Source organism: Helianthus annuus, chromosome 10 (genome assembly GCF_002127325.2).
Source record: "Helianthus annuus cultivar XRQ/B chromosome 10, HanXRQr2.0-SUNRISE, whole genome shotgun sequence".
NCBI lineage: Eukaryota > Viridiplantae > Streptophyta > Magnoliopsida > Asterales > Asteraceae > Helianthus > Helianthus annuus.
The window spans coordinates 60,091,609-60,112,250 of record NC_035442.2 but is presented as its reverse complement, the minus strand read 5'-3'; the positions used below and the strand labels follow the sequence as shown (position 1 = coordinate 60,112,250).

Sequence of the window (20,642 nt, the reverse complement as noted above, 5' to 3'; positions counted from 1 at the left end):
CGGGTCAAGTCGGGTAAATTTTTAGGAAACTAGCTAAGGGGTAACAAATGATAGGCTTTAGGCACAAAATGGGCAACTAAATGTCCAAACCCCCGCCCCTCTCGCAACCATGCTCATATATATAATTAATGAGGTCCAACCCCCCCAAATCACACACTCGCACTCAACAAAACGAGGCTACCTAATTGCCCTTATCCTTTTCGCATTCACATCCAACTAAGGACTCAAACCGTATCAAGGCACAAGTTCTAATGCACCCCCACCCGTTGCCACTCTCATCAAAGACAAGCATTATTTATGTACAAGTGTGGCTTCAACTCTCACCAAGAACAAAAGGTAAATAAGGGTTGCCGATGCATCATTTGGGGTTAGTCCAAGGTGTTCAAATTCTCACAATGTTTTGCTTGATTTAAAAAAATTTTAGAACCTCAAAAATTTCCCCCCATCCCCACACTTGGGATACATTGTCCCAATGTCTGGTTTTGAGGGAAGAATCGCTTTAACCAAGAACATCCCGCTTGCTTGTATTCTCAAACCCCAATTTTTTTTTATTTTTTATTTTTTTATTCTAATTACTAGAAACACCACCAATCCTTCACAACCCATAAACACATCAACATCAAAACACCACCCTACCTCCCAACCATAAACTAAAGCAAACAACTAACTACCAATATTTCAAAGCTAAAGAACACAACAAGACTAAGGAAAGAGTACATCGACCTGGTGAAGTTTGATACAACAAATGTTGTAGAAAATCCGACTTCCTATCACTACCTTCACACCAATCTCCGCACATCTTCCCCACACTTGAGTGTTGCCATGGCCCTGAAACATAGAAAGATAAAAATAGCAAGATCAATATAAAACCCCGGGTTGCCTCCCGAGCAGCGCTAAGTTTCGAGTCTTCAGCCAGACCGTGCCACCCTCATTTAAGGTGGCTCAAAGAATCGGTTCCTGCCATCTCCATCACTTCCTTGTGCCATTGAGCAAAATGCATTCATCTTGTTTTGACTCGGTGGGTAATCAAATACGCTCTTGTTTGAACCCATATGCTTTTCTTCACGATCCGGTGGGTGATTTCTTCTCATTCTTTGGAACACCTTTTCACTAAACCCGTATCATCCACCTTAACAAACTCGTAACTAATCATCTTCGTCTGAACATTAAATGACAACTTACGGTTCTTTTCGGTCATGTTAATGATTCCTTCTCTACAATCAATTTGAGCATTTGCCGTATAGAGAAACGGTCGACCCAAAATCACCTTTTGTTGTGACGCCATCGTGGTAGTAGCATAATCTAAAACCAAAAAAATCCACTGGGTATTCGAATTCTCCCAACCGACTCATAACATTCTTAATTATTCCTCGTGGACGCCTCCAACTCTCATCCACCAAGCTCACCATGGTGTCTACATCTTCAAGCGGACCGAAATCGTACATGTCATATAAATCGCCTGGTAGCACACTCATGCTTGCCCCATAGTCCAACAATGCGTGAGGGATTTTTAATTTTCCCACACGGATAGGCACAATTGGTGCTCCATGCTCTCTGTCCATTTCAACTTCGGCATCCTTTTTCAAACTTGCATTTATTTGACACGAAGAGGTTAGACATTTTTCATTAAATTCGGTACTAGGAACGGTGCTTACCACATTGATATTAACGCCTTTTATGTTCTTGGGATTTGTCACCGTATCACTTGGCAACTGGCCTTTTGCTTTCTTCAAAATCGCCACTTCACTCGCAAGTTGACCCATTTGAGTAGTCAAAGTTTGAATAGCTTTATCACGGGCCTCGTCCTTTTGCATCCGAACCTCATCACGGTGATTCATTCATTGCATTTCAACTTGCATCGCCTTCAACATCTCCATTACTTCATTTCCACCCGAAGAGCTTTGACCCGTTTGATATTGCCTTTGAAATCCTTGGTTTCCTTGGAAATTCGGGTTAGATTGATTTGAAGGGTTCCCATACCGAAAGTTCGGGTGGTTTCTCAAACCGGGGTGGTAAGTGTTAGAATTCATATTATAGTTTCTACCACCCCCTCCTTGACCTTGTACCGCATAAACTTCTTCATATTGCCCATCCACCATTCCTTGGCAATTTTCAGCCGCATGACCTATTTCATTACACAAAGCACAAACATCATAAATTTGATTAGTAGTTTGAACATTACCATCGTCAACTGCATGAACTTGCGATCTTGTGACAGTCGGTCGTGCTCTCCTTAATGCTTGAGCTTTCCTCTTTGAGGTAATGGCCATTTGTTCCAAGAACTCCCAATCCTCATCTTCATAATTTGTGCCAAAAGTCCCATTTGTGATGGACATTAGATCACGTGCATCCTCGGCACACAACCCTTCATGAAAGGCGTTCATCAACTCCCAAAGCTCAATCCCATGGTGTGGACAATTTTTAATCATCATTTTTAAGCGCTCGAAGGCTTCATGGAACATTTCGCCTTGTTGTTGTTGGAAACTTCTCAACCCTTTCCTAGCATCATTGGTCTTTTGGGCGGTATAAAATTCGTCTAAGAAAGTTTGTTGCATTTCCCCCCAAGTGTAAATAGATGCTGAAGGCAAAGTGTAAAACCACTTCTTTGCCTTATCTTCCAAAGAGAATTGAAACAAAACCAGCTTTATATCATCAGCCGAAAAACCTTGACTCCCAAGAGTGTTGCAAATTGAATCATAGGCCTCTAAATGAAAATAAGGCTCTTCTGTTGCTAGACCTTTATACTTTGCAAACTTTGTAACGAGTTGGTTCGAACTTCGAATGTCCTCCCTTGGTCATTGTGAGGAATAACTACCGGTGAAGGATTGTGAGTAATCACCGGCCTAAAATGCGCTTCAATACCCCTCGCATTTTCTCTAAGATGCCTCCGTGGAACACCAAACCTACCCCTTGGACGAATTCCCATTGGTCTTGGTATATGCCCTTGTGGTACATTTGGTTGTTGAAATTGTTGTTGTGGCATGGGTGGGTTTTGAAGTGGCCTTTGGAATTGTTGTTGGACATTCCGTGGGCGAACTTGTTGCAATGGTATGGGACGTTGCATTTGTGGCCCTTGTGGCCTAGGCCTCACATGTTGGGGTATGAGTTGTTGTTGTTGCACTCCACCCACATTTGGAATCACTTGCGTTTGGCCTTGCATGAAACCGTATTCCCCTTGCTCTCCATCATCCCCGTAAGCATACCCGTCTTCATCAAAACCCTCGAACTCCTCAAATCCTTCATCATACCCATCTCCTTGAATTCCTGAAGATTGCCCAAATGGAAGAGTCGAGTATTGGAAACCCGACTGGTTCGATGGTCGAAATGATGAAGCATGAATAATCGTTGAATTCTGTCCTATAGTATGACCTGAATATGATGGACCTGCACCCGGGAAGAAATGGGATAATGGTGGTATAGTAGTGGAAGGGTTAAATGTGATGGTTGGTTCTTCTCGTGTAGTAATGGGCTGTGTGGTGTTGGTTGATGTGACATTTTGAAGTATGGTGGGTTCGGTAGTATTTGGTGGAATGGTGGTATTTGGTGAAGGTTGAGTGGATGTTGGTATAAATGATGAGGTGGATTCACCCGTAGTGGGTGGTGGTGGTGGTGGATCCATGTATCGAAGTGGTGTAATCGGTGTAATTGGTGTTGTTGGTGAACTGCTGATTGTATTTTCCCTTAACAAAATTCGGTTTGCTCGCAAAGTTCGCTCGATTTCCGGATAAAAAACTAGTGGTGAAAGCTTGTGAGAGCTTCTAGTACGCATGCACCTGTAAATACCTGCACACTAACACACCCAGCGTAAACCAGAAAAATAACAAACTCAAAACAAGAACCAAAATAACACACGTTGCGCACTACTCTCCGGCAACGGCGCCAAAATTTGACGTGATGTCGTGGTCACAATCAAATTTAATCCCAATAACAACTATATAGATAGTGGCAAGTGGGTATCGAACACAGGGAGTTTGTGGAATATGTGTTATTTGAAAGTTTGTCTAATTTAACTAAATTAATCTAATTGCAAAAGAAATAAAATTCGAGAGTTTATGTGAGTGAATTGGTTTTAGACTAAATTAAACTAAGTAAATTGCAAGAGAAAAGTTTGGTTGTAAGCAAATTAGAGACAAATGACCATCCTAGATTTCCGGTTTGTTTCGACATTCATATTATCATTCCACTAGAAAGAACTACATAGACATAGCTCATGTGTGATTACTTGCAGTGATGAAAGGGAACTAAGTACTCAGATTCCTAGAACGTGAGGTTGTTACCCGATGATCAATCAACCCTTACCCAATCCTAATTCTACCCATGATATCTTGATTGCCAACGGCACCAAGAACGTATGGTTTCAAACTAGATTAACATAAGAATTAATAAGCTACTAACAAACAATCACACACCATAACAAACCAACCATAAAGATAAGGATTGCTATTCTAGAAATTAGGAAATCAAATACAAAATGTCTCAAGCAAACCTTCAATCTAGGACGATCATAAAGTGTTTAGCCACACATGGCTTGAAGCAACATCATAACAAAAGTAATATTGTTCATCAAGATCAAAGACAATTAACTTATGATTCCAATGTGTTCTTCACTCCAAAAAGTCTCCAAAAAGTCCCCAAATTCGTTCACCAACCAAGCATAACCGAATGGCAATCATAGGTCCCCATAAATTCCCTCAATTTGGTCATTAAATGAATAAGTTACATTTTTGGATCAGTCGGAGTCGTAAGCTACGCCTCCCAGCCGTAGCTTACGGCGGTCAACGATATGCACAGGTCAACTAGGAGCCGTAATCTACGCCCCCAGCCGTAGGTTACGGCTGGCAATGAAACTTTACGCTTAGAAGCTTCTGTCTTACGGCTGTCATTTTTAGAACATTGGTGGCCGTAACCTACGGCTGGGAGCCATAGGTTACGGCCCTGAGTGGCCTTCTTCTCTCGGTTCTTCCTTCTACACTTGCTCTCTTCATCCTTTTTGATTCTGAACTTCTATCATTCATCCAAGCTTCCTAAATCCTGCACTTTGAACGTCTTAACACCTACAACATCAAATCTCTCGTAGTTACTAAGTTCAAACAGTAAACCGAATTAAGCATGGAATGTATATGTACTTAGACATTTTAAGGGTTGTCCTACAGACCACCCGTCAGTAAACATAATTAGTTTAACGCAACAAACACTCTGGAACAGCAACATAAGCTTAACATACCTTAAATAACCTTTACATAACTTAGAAATAAGTTTCGAAGGCTTTGGTATGGCAAAAACAAGTTTATTCGCTTTCAGGGACTATTTGCGTCAAACTGGAAAAGTCTGCCGTTTCGTAAGGCAACGTTCAGTCCAGAACATGATCATAAGCTAAACATAACATAAATAACCTAAACATAGCTTAGGAATAAGCTTTGAGTGGTTCGGTGTGCGAAAACATGCTTATTTGATCTTACAAGGACTAAAAGTGTCAAAAACGGCGTAAGTTTGCATTTACGCGCATATCTTACATTCTGACCGCATCTGGGCATCCAAAATTTTTGTACACACAAAAATATTTTTATTTTAGTGTTTGGAATGCTAAAAATTCAGTCGTTTTGCAATTTGGATTGTTTTCGCGTCCGTTACGATTTCTGTCGTAATTAACCGAACAACGCAACCGTACAGCCAAACGAACCGACATCCGAGAGTTTTCCAAGCATATTTTGAGTCCTCTAAACTTTAATGACCTTGTAGAGCCTTTAAAATGGCTTAACGGGGGTCAAAAGTGCCAGAAATGAGCTCATACACATGCAGGGACAAAAGCTGTCAAAACTGAAAAGTTGCTGGTCTGCAAGTAGCTTACGGACCGTATGCACATGTCCTTACGGTCCGTAAGGCAGGCCCAGTTCACAGAAAATTCCCAGCAGCTTCCCAGCTCGTTCTTGAGGCCCTTGTTTGCAATTTTCATGTTTTGGGGACCAAGTTATTGTGACAACCCTCACTAAACCAGGTTTTCGTACGACTTAATTAATATTTGAATTCTGCTTAACTACTGTGCTTACTTGAAATTATGGATAGACTGCTACTTGAATGCTGATACATGTACATACTTGCGTCATACTCTATTTACTGCCACTACATTACTTACAAGCTGAACCTTAGTGACAAACATGATGCACAAAAGCACAGTAGCACTATGAACGGATAACCTATTGAACGTGCTGTCATAACTAGCACCAGGCAGATACTGCCTCTAAGGCCTGTGTGAGCCAAAAATATTTTACTACACTAGTAGTGAGTGTAGGGATACAAGGGTTGTAGAACTGCGTCTCTAGGAATAAGTTACAATGACTGGATGTGCCTAAAACATACACAAAGCACAAAACTCAGCACTTTAATAAGCAATTCAGCTTTTAGCTAACTAATAAAGTGCCAAAACATGAGAAAAATATTACTAGACACTTTCCAAAGTGTCAGGAATAAGTTGTGCCACTAAAAATGGTATTAATGACACTTTAAGGCTTTGTTTAACGCTTTAACGGATTACTATCCAACCGAACAACCGGACTATACCCGGAACATGAAAATATTGTTAATAACATTATCTGTCTTTTTCTGAGCCAGTTAGGGTCCCTAAATACCCTAACACCCACTGTAAAGCACAACACACTACTAACTGGGTTAAGCACTTAACTAACCTAAACTAACCTAACTAGTAACCAACTAATTGGTTGGAATGGAACTAGACCCCCCCCTTTAACCAACCATCCCCAAGAGGGGGGACACCCTTTGTCCTTCAATTGAATATTATAATCCCCTTGTCCCATATCAATTAAGCATAAAAACCAAAGGTTAGTGAACTTGATCTTTGTCTATAAGTAGTAGAGATAATCCATCATTCCATTCATCACTTTTCACCCAACAAAACAACCCTCTCTCTCTCTAGAAAGCTCACGGCCAAACACCCTCTTGCACCCATCAATTTTTCGAGCCTTGATCTTCACATTCCAAGTCCATTCAAGCGTTAAGGATCACGTATAAGGAGGCTTGGTGCATTCGGAAGGCGAAGGACCTCTTCTCGTTGCTTTTATCCTCTCATTTTGCGTCTAGATTCTTCCCCAGCCTCGAGCTAGTAGTAAGTTGCTTGAATCACCTTCTCGAACTATTTTATGATGGTTAAAATGATATGTAATGGCTAAAACTCGTAAACATGCAAGATGAAGCATAAAAGTCTACTAAAAATGCTAAAAGTGATGGTTAAAAGCTTGTTTGTTGTGTAAATCTTGTAGTATTTGATTTGTGTAGTTATTTGGACCCGATCTATGTTGTGGTAGCACGGATCATCGTTTAACCCGGGTTGGTCATGATCATGGATCATGACATAGAGTTGTTTTGGATGTAACAAGGGTTAAAGGATGAAACCCTACCACACACGAATCATGAACTTGTGTAAAAGCGATTTTACTTGTAAAATAGTGTTTAAAACTAGTAGATCTACGGATCTACAAGCGATATTTTCAAAGAACCAAGTATCAAAGAAATCATGTTTTCTAAAGACGGATCTTACACTAACAAGAATGATTTTTAGACACACAAGTGTGTAAACACATGTGTAGCACAAAGTTTCGACAAAATAACTATTTTTGTAAATAAAGACGAGAAGTTGTAAAGACGGAATTTCTCTAAAAACGAGGTTTTTACGAAATCGGATTGCTTTATATAAAGATCCACTAAAAGTAATGAGATTTACTTCATAGTTTTGAAAAACTACAAGTTCATGTAATTTTTGCGATTTACATGTTTATTAACTAGTTTGATGCGTTGAATATTGTTTTGGTTAAATGAGAAAATTGATTGGTTGATTTATAAAAGAAAATGATACGCTTGAAAGCGTGGCCACCTCCAGTTACAGAGGAAACTCTGGCGAAATTTTCCCAAAAACCTAACACTTAGAAATATTTTCACTATAAGTGTTAGAAATACTTTTCGACATGTTTTCAAATATAAGTTTCGCCACGACTTTATTTACAAAATATCGGAGGTGGGATTTTCACAAAATTAAACATGATAAATATATATTTAGTATATATTTTCATAACAACACTTGTGGAGTTTTATGATTATTTTTGTTAAGTACACATATATTATTTTTAGGGTAAAAATAATATTATCGGATGTTAACGAATCCAAAATAATACGAACGCCTCTACGATAAATACATGAGTTACACCGGTAATTATTATTACCACTTGATCGTTAAAATGTAACTTACGCATTTTAAGGAAATATTTATAAACGCGTATTTTTTTGTGAAGTATTATTTGGGGAAAATCATATGTGTTAAGATATGATATTTTTGAGAAAAATAATTATATTTTGGAATAAGAAATAAATATATATTAAGTGAGACTTAATGATATATTTCAAAAATATACGAACACACATGTATTAAATCCCCCATCCTTGGGAAGGAAAATGATTACCAAGTATATACAGAATGTAAACACGAAATAGTTGTCTAACTATTTCCAAAAAACTTTAAACCATAAAGCTAAGGCACGGCCGTCCGTCTAATAGAGTTAGTACGTGTAGGTCGTCGCACAGCTGCTTGATTTGGAGGTATACTTGGTAGAGACGCACCACTGTGAGTTCATGTCCCCCTTTTCTCTTAACTGTTTCCAGTTTTCTAAACTGCGGGGGTGAAATACATGTTACTATGATTACGAATATTTCTTACATGGTATGGTTAGCGTAAGGAGGGTTATTATTTAGATCATGTGAATTGGGTAGGCGGAAACTTGAGGCCATTAATCCTCAAGGTAGGACCGAGGGACAGTAGCGGTAGATCTATCTGGGTGTAGCGAGCCCAACCCCTGAGCCCGCCTAATGGACCAGGTGGTGACTTTGTACCCATCGCAAATTCTGCTAGGTTTGAGTCTTCCTACTTGCACTTCACACATGTCAACGGCCTTGCAAACCATTGGTGATCTCTTTTTCCTTATTTGCTACATACCAGGATTTTTATACAAACAAAGGTTTATTTGCTCACTTACACATGAACTCGCTCAACATTATTGTTGATTTTTCAACTTACATGTATTTCAGGGAATTAAAGAATCTGGCACGGTATGTCACGTTTTCCCGCTGCACTAGTACGAGGTCATCCGGGTTTAGGGAATGTGACTCTTTCCTAGGCAAGTCACAGTCCTTTGTTGGGTTTTTTCACATGTTTATCAAAGTAATTTTATCCAAATAAAATTAAAACGCAGCGGAATAAGGATTTAAAACATGTTACTTTGCAAGATTTAAAACCATTTTTAAATGCAAAACCCAAAATCGGATCCATATATGAAATGCATGCTTTCAAAATACAACCATAGGGTGTTTTAGAATACTACCTTTCCAAGAGCAAGATGATATGAAGAAGATGATATTCTTGAATGGTAGCTTCCAAACAAGAAAGCCTCAAGCTAGTATACCCCAAGCTTTCAACAAACACTATGATTTTGCTAGGATTTCAACACTTGATAAAAACACCTTCTTGACCACCTCTTGGCCGAAATTTCTAGAGAGAAATTTTGGTGTTCTTGCAACTTGATGAACTTGTAAAAATGATGGATTAGTTACAAGTCTTGGAACTCCTTTTCTTAAAAGGATGAGAGAGATAGTTGCCACCCACAATGGCCAATCAAGGAGCATCTATATATGCAAAATGCATGGACTATGATTGGACCAAAAAAAAGGTGTGAGTTCCCATGAGGGGGGGGGGGCCTAGCTTTTATTTAAAAAAAAAAAACAAAATTTCTTTTATAAATTTAAGTCTTGTTTATTTTATAACCTTTTATAAAATATAACATCTCATGTTTACAAGACTTATGTAACCTTTTAAAATTGTTATTTAACCCATTAAATAACAAATAAAATATTCTCTCAAAATAAATTATCCATATAATTTATTAGTTTGTCAAGTGCAATTATTTAGAAAACCGATTTCTAAATATTGTAAGTGTTAATATTTATTTGTTTGATCATATCATAAATAAATATTGTAGGTGTTTGTCTAGCTTGTTATTGGGTATGACCCGACTTGGATCATAACGTACTAGCCACATCAATTTAATATGTGTCTTGGGCATATAGAGTCCAACAATCTCCCACTTGCACAAGATACATAGAAGATTGATGCAAGCAGTAAATGATGCCTAACAACGGTTTACTACCCCTAATACGTATGACGAAGTGCCATTCAATAACATCATCTCCTTCAAGTCCCTTACTTGAACATGATTTAGGTGAATCTATCATGATTTAGGTGAATCCAGAGACACAGTGTGATCATTCTCTGTTGATTTAACTTTAGCAGGCCTTAGACATCTTACTCTCAACGAATAAGAGGAACAAATCCCTTCTTGACTACATACGTCTCTCACAATCACCTCGTATCACACCTGAGCTTAGCCTTATGTACTGTCTTATTACAGACAGCGAAGAACTAAGTCAAGGTATAATATTTGGTGAATATCAAGACCCAATATGTATCTCAGGTCAGAGGATACTATGATATTCGCCTTTGCTCAAATTTACTTATGATCAATCACAAATGATTCCATGCAGTAACATTTGAGAGCGGGTCAGTCCAATATTTGTATCCCACAAACATCTATGAACTTTGGCAGCAACACTTTGCTCTATATTCATACCTAATGAATATCCACCAATCCAAGTTCATAATAGTCTTACATTCATATTTGTTCCCACAAGTATGATCGACTACGGACATTTAGAATAATTAATTTATTCACGGATTTAAACATGCTAAAATGGAACATAACTCAAAGTACCATAAAGAGTTAAAATAACAATTGTTCCAATATCCAAATACAAAATAGATCAAATCCAATCACTAGAATATCGAAGTCCTAAGGCACAAGTATGACCCTCATGTTTTGGCCGTTCAAGGAGCTTCGTGAGTGGATCCGCAATGTTTTGATCGGTGTGAACTTTGCGAATACATATCTTTCCCTTTTCAACTTCATCCCTTATGTAGTTGAATCTCCGCTCAATGTGCCTAGTCTTTTGATGTGCACGAGGTTCCTTGATTTGAGCAATCGCACCCTCGTTATCACAAAAGATCTCTAGGGGGTCTTGAATGGTAGGGACTACCCCTAGGTCGGCAATGAACTTCTTTAACCACGCAGCTTCTTGTGCTGCCAATGAGGCGGCGATGTATTCTGATTCTGTAGTGGACAATGCTACAACATCCTGCTTCGAGCTCTTCCAAGAGACTGCAGCTCCATTCAAAATGAAGACATACCCAGATTGTGATCGAGAACCATCTCGATCAGTTTGGAAACTCGCATCCGTGTAACCTTTTACAACGAGTTCCTCTTCACCAGATCCATATATTAGAAACATATCCTTAGTCCTCCTAAGGTATTTCAATATGCTCTTAACAGCCATCCAATGACTGTTACCTGGATTTTGCTGGTATCTGCTTGTCATGCTTAAAGCGCATGACACGTCCGGTCTAGTACATATCATTGCATACATTATGGATCCAATAGCAGACGCATATGGGATTCCTTTCATTCTTTCTTGCTCATCCTTTGAGCTTGGACATTGAGTTACATTCAATATTGTCCCCTTTTGAATAGGTACCAAACCTTTCTTAGAGTTCTCCATCTTGAACCTTTTCAAGACCTTGTCAATGTATGCACTTTGGTTTAAACCTATCAAGCGCCTTGATCTATCCCTATAGATCTTTATTCCCAAAATATAGGCAGCTTCTCCAAGATCTTTAATGGAAAAACATCTTCCAAGCCAGGCTTTTACACCTTCCATGGTTGGAATGTCATTTCCAAATAGTAGAATGTCATCGACATACAATACTAAGAAAGTGACGGTGCTCCCACTAGCTTTCTTATACACACAAGCTTCATCCCCGTTCTTGATGAACCCAAAATTCCTAATCTCTTCATCAAAACGGTGATTCCAACTTCTCGATGCTTGTTTCAATCCATAGATTGATTTCTTTAACTTGCACACTTTGTTAGGATGTTTTGGATCGACAAAACCTTCAGGCTGAACCATATAGACATCTTCATCAAGATATCCATTGAGGAAAGCCGTTTTGACATCCATTTGCCAAATCTCATAGTCATAATATGCAGCTATGGCAAATAATATCCTAATCGACTTTAGCATTGCCACTGGCGAAAAGGTCTCATCATAATCAACCCCTTGAGTTTGAGTGAAACCTTTTGCTACAAGTCTCGCTTTATAAGTATCCAAGTTACCATGCATATCAGTTTTCTTCTTGAAAACCCACTTACTTCCAACTACTTTGGAGTTAAGAGGTGGCACAACCAATTCCCAAACTTGGTTGTCATACATGGATTGCATCTCTACATTCATGGCTTCAAGCCATTTGTCGCAATCAGATTTTGACATTGAATCATGGTATGTGGTTGGTTCATCTGAATCTACCACATAGCATCCATCCATAAAAAATCCATATCTTTCAGGTGGATTACTAATTCTACCAGATCTGCGAACGTTTTGTGTATGTTGATCAACCATTTGATCATTTTCAACAACCTCTTGTTGAGTGCTAGTATCAACCAAACGTGTATCGGGTTGTGGTTCTTGATCCTCATCAAGTTCCACTGTTCTATTAGTTCCTTCCATAAGGAACTTATCCTCCAAGAACTTACCCTTTCGAGCAACAAATACCTTTTGCTCTGTTGGATCGTAGAAATAATATCCTATATCATCTTTAGGATATCCTACGAAGATACACTTAATGGATCGTACTTCTAACTTGTTTGGGGTGTATTGCTTCACATAAGCATCACAACCCCATACCTTCAAATATGATAATGATGGAACTGTTCCATGCCATATTTCAAAAGGTGTCTTATCCACTTTCTTGGTTGGGGCCATATTTAATATACGAGCCGCGGAGAGCAAAGCGTAACCCCAAAATGATAGAGGCAATGTGCTTCTAGCCATCATAGATCGAACCATATCCAATAAAGTTCGATTTCTCCTCTCAGACACACCATTATGTTGTGGTGTTCCAGGTGGAGTAAGTTGTGAGATGATCCCATAACTCCTAAGATGATCTTGAAAGGCATCGCTAAGGTATTCACCTCCTCTATCGGAACGAAGAACTTTGATTGTCTTGGTGAGTTGATTCTCTACTTCGTTTTGGAAGACTTTGAACGTTTCAAACACTTCATCTTTGTGTCTTAGCAAGTACACATAACCATAACGACTAAAGTCGTCGGTAAAAGTTACGAAGTATTTTTCACCATTCCTTGTCATTGGCTTAAAAGGACCACATACGTCTGAATGTATGATGCCTAATAAATCTTTTGCCCTTTGGTTTGTACCATTAAAGGGTTTCTTGGTCATTTTTCCTTGTAAACAATATTCGCATGTATCAAATGAACCAATTTCATTTGTTTCCAAAAGACCATTCTTTTGAAGTGTTTGCATGCGATTTCTGTTTATATGACCAAGACGACAATGCCAAAGATAGGTCTCACTCAAATCCATTTTGAGTTTCTTGGTGTTTGCTTGGTACATCGAATTATCAAATGATGTATTATCATGAACCAATTCATAAATACCATTTGAAGGCGTAGCTTTAAAGTAGAACATGTCATTCATCAAAGCATAAATTTCATTGTTCACAAACTTCAAATCAAATCCATATTGTTTTAAAAGGGAAACAGAAATAATGTTCCTAGTCAACTAGGAGCATACAAAACATTTTTCAAACATATTTCCAAACCACTTGGAAGTTTTAAAATATAGTCTCCTTGGGCTTCAACTTGAACTTTCGCTCCATTGCCCATGAAGAGACTAGTATCTCCCTTCTTGTAATGCTTATTTCTTTTGAACCCCTGCAACGAATTGCAAATATGAGTTCCACATCCGGTATCTAATACCCATGTGTTAGAAGAAATAACATTTAGATCAATATGTATCATAAAGATTGTACTTGAGGTTTGCCCTGCATCCCTCTTGTTTTTCAACTCTTTGAGATAGGTTGGACAATTCCTTTTCCAATGTCCTATCTCTCCACACTCAAAGCATGGATCGCTTGTGGCAACTTTTGCCTTCTTCTCTTTTGATTTTGTTGGTTCTGCTTTTGCCTTTCTTTTTCCCTTCCCTTTGACGTGACCCTTTCCCTTGGCAACATTTGCTTTGGTGTCGGGGTGATGCCCTTTCTTGCCTCCCTCATTGATCGTTAGAACGGGTAAAGCCTTTTTACCCATTCCCGCTTCGGCCGTTTTGAGCATTGCATGAAGCTCACCAATGCTCTTGTCCCATCCGTTCATGTTATAGTTCATAACAAAGCTTTCAAATTTCTTTGTTAAAGAGTTGAGGATCAAATCCGTAGCCAACTCTTTAGAGACGGGACAATTGAGCCTCTCGAGGCGATCAATGTGGCTTTTCATCTTAAGGACGTAAGATGAGACCGATTGGGTTTCCTCCATCCGACATGCATGAAGCGCTCGAACCGTTTCGAAGCGTTCTACCCTTGCTTGTTGTAGGAACATTTCCTTCAATTGGGTAATCATGTCATATGCCCCATGATGTTCAAAGTCCTTTTGAATCTCGGGAATCATAGTTCCCAACATGAGGCAAGAGGCTTGCATGGAGTCCTCGGTATACTTAACCCAATCATTGTAGGCTTCTACATCTTCCTCGTCAGGTTGATCGGGAATAGGATCGTCCAACACATAGGATATCTTCTCTTGCTTGAGAACAATTCTCAAGTTTCGAAACCAATCCATGAAGTTGTTATGGTTGAGACGATCCTTTTCAAGGATGGTTCTTAGTGATAGGTTACGGACGGTTTGGGTAATCGGGTTTGCATTGTTAGCGGCCATCTACAAAATTTAACAAAGTTCAATTTTAGTATTTTCGATATTATTAAAATTTTAATCATTAATACCCTTTTAATGTCTCATAGACAATTAATAATTAAAATCTAGAATCCAACGTTACATTTAAATATTGGTTAGGTGACCTTTATCCCATTATTTAAATTAACAAGGTAGTCAACGTTTGACGATTGCAACCCTTTGCAACTTCTAGCTATATGGGATCGGTTAAACATCTTTATGTTTAGTTGGCATGTAACACCCCGTGTTTTCCCAAAAGTCAAAGTCAAAGTCAAGAGTTGACTGTTATTGGAATTAAAGATCAATAAAGATTAATTTCATTTTAGTTTCATTTTGATTTTCATATTATTTGGAGTAAGTGTTGTATAATCAAACTAATCGGCCGATAATCGAACTGTGAATCAACGACCGACTGTGAATGATAGGAAGTAACAATGCAATAAAGCTAGTCAATCAATAATCAAGCTAATCAAATCAATCATCGAACTCAAGTGTGGATAATTTTAATGCTTTTATACGTGTGTGTGTGCCTTACGTGTTACTTGTGCATGCTTACTTTATGTTAAAGTGTGTGGTGAATCAATCAAAATCAATCAAGAATCGAAGGATAATCAAACACAATCGAAACCGACTTTGAAAATAGGTTGTAAGGATGCTTGTATGTTAGATATAGTAGTTGGGACTGAAAGTAATTTGAATAGAAACTCTATCCTACTCTACTCCTCAACTATCGAACTCGAAATATCAAAAACCGACGCGAAACACCCAAAACCAGGCAAGCCGATCGAACAGGGCAACCTGATCGAACAGGCTAGCCGATCGAACAGGCTGTTCGATCGGGCAGCCGCTCGATCAGGGATGCTGTTCGATCAGCTAACCCTTTCCACTTTTGGAAGCCTATAAATAGGGCTGTCCTTGTCAAGTTTTCCACTTTTGGAAAAGCTCTGACCGACCAGCCTTCTATTCTCGCCATTTCTCAGATTTCTCTCAAACCGGTAAGTATTTCGCTCTAATCCTTGTACGTTTTTGTTCATTAATCGATTCTCCATCTTTCTATCTTTCAAAACTCGGATTTCAACCGCGAAATCACCAAAATCTAGGTGTTCTTGGATGATGTCATCATGGTGTTCTTCAAGAACACTAAGTTTTGACATCATTCCACCATGAATAGCTTAGATCTAACCGATTTCCACATAAATAACCTAAAATCTACCAAAGATCCTAACATTTCACGGTGGAAAAGGATTGGAAGATGGGTTTTCATCTATCTTTCAACTCTTTTACACTCAAAACGGTGAAGACGAGACTTGAACCGATTTATAAATCAATCTAAACAAACACATGGTTCAAGATTCGGGTTCTACCGAGAGATATACCGATTTCGGGTTAAACGTTAAACTTAGGTTCCAAACCGTCTCTGACCGAGTTTGGGTGATTCCTGCTCGAGTCAGTGGGCTAAGTGGGGACTTCAGTTTTGTGGTTCAACTCGTAGTCAAACTATCTCCAAATCACACCAAGTAACGGGAATAACCAAGTGTTAAGAGATAGGCTAACCAGGTCAGAATGCTGGCCGAACGGTTAGGCTGTCCGATCGGACAGCCCAACCGATCGAGCAACACCAGCCGATCGACCGGGCTAACCGATCGACTAGCACTTAGACCCACCAACTCACAAAAGTGTAGTATTGACGAGGTGCTGTTCGATCGACTACGCCACTCGATTGAACATTACTGCTCGAATCATGAGATACTATACTTCAACGCTGAACCTTTTCGAAACATTGGAATGTCACCCGATCGAGCATGCCACCCGATCGAGTGACAACTTACCAAGTGTGCAATGCTAACCGATCGGCTGGACCAACCGATCGAACGGACTGTTCGATCGGCCAACTTGAAAGGTAATGCTGCAAAAACTTCAAAAATACAAACCATCATACACAAACACATCCTTCACATCAAAGGAAGAAACAATCCACTTGAAGGAACCAGCCGATCGAGCCAGCCGGCCGATCGAACGGGACGTTCGAACGGACTTTAACCCAATCGAACAGCCCACTCGATCGAACAGCCGTCCGATCGAATGGTCTATCCGATCCAGTTCCACTGTTCACTTTTTCCGCATTACTCATTGTATTGCTATCAAACTATTCAGGCTAACCTATTCTCAGTGCTCCTCTCAATCCACAACCAACCACTGTGAGTATACTCGATCCCTTTTTGCTTTCCGCACTTTTGGGTGTTACATACGTAATCTATCAAATTCACAAACAACACAAACTATTTGAACGCTAACCTACTTGCATGTATTACTTGTCTAAATGATTGCTGTTTATTATGTTTACACGTGGAGTGCTATCTGCCTGCTTTAGCAACGTAGTACTATAGTTTGGACTCAGCACCCGTTCACACGGGGGTTGCTAAGGACAATTACTTGCATGGATTACGGTGGTAATCATGTATTGCGAACTGTCTCGGACAGTCAACTCGAAGTCATTGGTATCGATGGTCCCATGTTGATAATTTACATGCATCGTTTGCCCTTGTGTACGTGCTTGGTTATGCGTAAACTTTTCGAACTTTATATGCTATATCAAACTTGTGTACTCACCTTTACATTATATGTATTGACTTTTATTTTAACGTATGTGACAGGTGTTTAAGCTACTAGCGTGCTAGGGAAGCGAGGCAATAATAAGCTTCTAGGAGCCTGTGACCTTAGGACAGTGTCCACATACCTGCTCCAGGGCCATAATTATCTGTAGATCTTGTACTGGCACCTGTAGTCAGTAAGATCTATAGTTAGCCGTCTAGAAGTCTTAAAACAATATTTAATTCGGTCTGTAATAATTAAGAATCTGAGTTGTCGGAACAGTTCCCATATTGTTTAGTTGATTTCTATGATAACTTGTTATTATTTGGGACACGGTATGGGACGTGTTATATAACTGAATTGTATGATAGTTGTTGTGGAAACTTCTGAACAATCTGTTTCGCTCAGTGCCGCGCCCCGATGATTCCGCCATCGGTTGGGGTGTGACAGATTGGTATCAGAGCCATAACTATAGGGAATTAGGTTAGACACGATCTAGTCCGGATCGCTGTCTTAGAGACCTAGACTATAGCTAGGAACCAAGAGACCAAGTTTATGTGCTTATCTTATGTTGTTTCCTTCTATTCTATCATTACATCCGAACTCCGAGCCAAATTTTGTAGTTTGGACGGGATTAGGAGTGAAACCCGCGAATTCCTGCCTAAATTACAAATTTTGCCAATTACTTTGTGCAAATTTCTATCAACAAACGGGGGAGAATTATACCAAATCAGGGCTGAAACCCGTAATTTGATGAAAACTTTCCTCTAAATTTTCTTAAAACAAGGAAGAAATTGCTGAGCTAGGGGTGAAACCCTAACCTTGGCAGTTATTCCAACTTTATTTCATCTCGCCAAGGCGATTGACGGACTCCAACGACCTGAACTCACGAGTATGGCCTAGAATGCGCGTGCATAATGCCCAAGAATCGAGGCAGAAACATGTCCCCTAGAGTCGAAAGTGACGACAAGTCAACTGTGAATAGTTAAATTGCCATGGTTAGTCAAAGTCTAGTAGCCGCAGACAATCCATTTTCCGATTTTGAGTGTTGCTTCGTTGATTTTATATGATTTACCTGTTTACGTGTTTTAAAATTCGCTGATTGCTCCATTTGTTATCAATCTGCGTGACCTTTGTTGCTATCCTATCTCGGTTCAAATCCCTGTTGATGTGATCTAAACGGAACCAGTGTGCTATGCTACGCTATACGACTAAGTTAGACGATACCATGCGATGCTATCCGATATGCAAAACGAACGACACTCGACTTGTGGTTATAGGTTTCTGTTTTCTGACAGCCTCTGTGATAGAATTTCGTACGTGTTTAGGGAATTAAGTGCTCTATTTGCTTAATTGCTTATGTGCCCTAATTGCTTCTGTGCTTATGTGCCTCTATGATTATGTGCTTATGTGTTTATATGTGTTACGTGACGTGAGATGCGACGTGATTCTAAGCTTTAGTAAACTAAGACGTGCGAGATTCGAATTCGTTGTGTTGAGCCCTATGGCGATGTCTATTGCAGACCATGTCGTCATCATCGAGAACTCGCCAAAACCTTTCCCGTCAGGAAAAGAGAGACCGACGTCTCGCCAAGCTCATCTCAAGGTCTGTAGCGAAAGCTGTCAGTGAGGTGTACGAAAACACCAGCAAGTCGTCGGAAGAATCCCGAACCCTCACTGAATCCAGCAAAGCTCCGTTCAGTTTCAAGCAATTTAAGGCGTGTGGACCGAAGGAGTTCACCGGTGAAGAGGGCCCTACAGGCTTATTTCACTGGTTTGACTCTGTGGAAGTTACCCTTCGTCAAAGCGGATGCCCGGATCATCTTCGAACTCTCAATGCTACCGGTGTCTTCCAGTCGCGGGCATTGGACTGGTGGACAGCCGAAAGGAATAAGCGCGGGAACGACGCCGCCTACGAGTTGACGTGGGAGGAACTGAAGGCTATCATGCTGGACGAGTTCTGTCCTCCCCACGAACGCCAAAAGTTGAAGGATGAGTTCTGGACCATCAAGCAGAAGGAGGGCGACAACGCTGGTCTCACCGCCCGTTTCAAACAACTGAGCATTATCTGTCCAGACCAGGTCAAGACTCCTGAGATGACCATCAAGAAATACATCCGTGCTCTTCCGGATTGTGTTGATTTTGTGTTCGCCGCCAAACCCGCATCAATCGAGGAAACCTACTTACTCGCTGCCGAGATTAACGACAAGCGAGTTAAGGCTGGTGTCTGGGATAAGCCATCCAAGTCGTTGCATCAAGTTACTGCCGCATCAACCGACAACCCTGCTGCTCAAGCCTCCAAGTCCTCGAGAAGAAGAAAGAAGAACAAGAGTTGTGCCGCCGCAACCAATGCTGCTCCTCTTCAGTCAGTACCGCCACAACAGCAACAACCACAGCGCACTGCGCCAGTGATCAATGCGCCGCCGGCTAAGCGTGCGTACACCGGCCCCCACCCACTCTGTGCTACATGTTCTTATCATCACCCGGTGGGTGTGGCCTGCCGTTACTGTGCCCACTGCAACGTTTACGGGCATTTCACTGCGAATTGCCGCTATGGTCCTCGTCAAACGCAAGCTCAAGCCGCTGTTAACCAAGCCCTGCTACCTGCTCCTCAAGCTCCTCAAGCTGCACAGGCCCCGGCAAACAATGTTCGGACCTGCTTTGCATGTGGTGACCCTAACCACTTCGCAAACCGGTGCCCGAACAGAGTGGTGAAACAAGAGGCCCAACAACCCCAGCAACAACAACAACAGCCTCAACAACAAGCCGCTCACGCCAGAACTTTCAACATCAACGCACGCCAGGCTCAAGCTGATAACAACGTGGTCAATGGTACGTTCCCTGTGAATGGTATATATGCATCATGTTTGTTTGATACTGGAGCCGATAACTGCTTTGTGTCATTTGAATTTGAGAAGCTTCTTAGACGTAAGCGCTCTTATCTTTCGTCACCCTTCGAAGTAGAAGTCGCTACCGGAAGAACCATTGCTGTCAATTCTGTGCTCCGTGATTGTACTCTCGAGCTCAACAATCATATATTCCCGATTAATCTCATTCCAATGCAGCTCAGAAGTTTCGATGTCATAGTAGGCATGGACTTTCTTCGTGAAAACCATGCTGAAGTTGTGTGTTCCGATAAGATGATTC

General features: G+C 40.3%; 1 non-coding gene across 1 annotated transcript; it reads left to right on the top strand.

The window, feature by feature from the left end:
• Positions 1-2,400: 2,400 nt before the first annotated feature.
• Positions 2,401-2,506, top strand: LOC118483590. Its single transcript, XR_004870878.1, has one exon. It is a non-coding gene; the product is annotated as a small nucleolar RNA R71 (small nucleolar RNA).
• Positions 2,507-20,642: the final 18,136 nt, after the last annotated feature.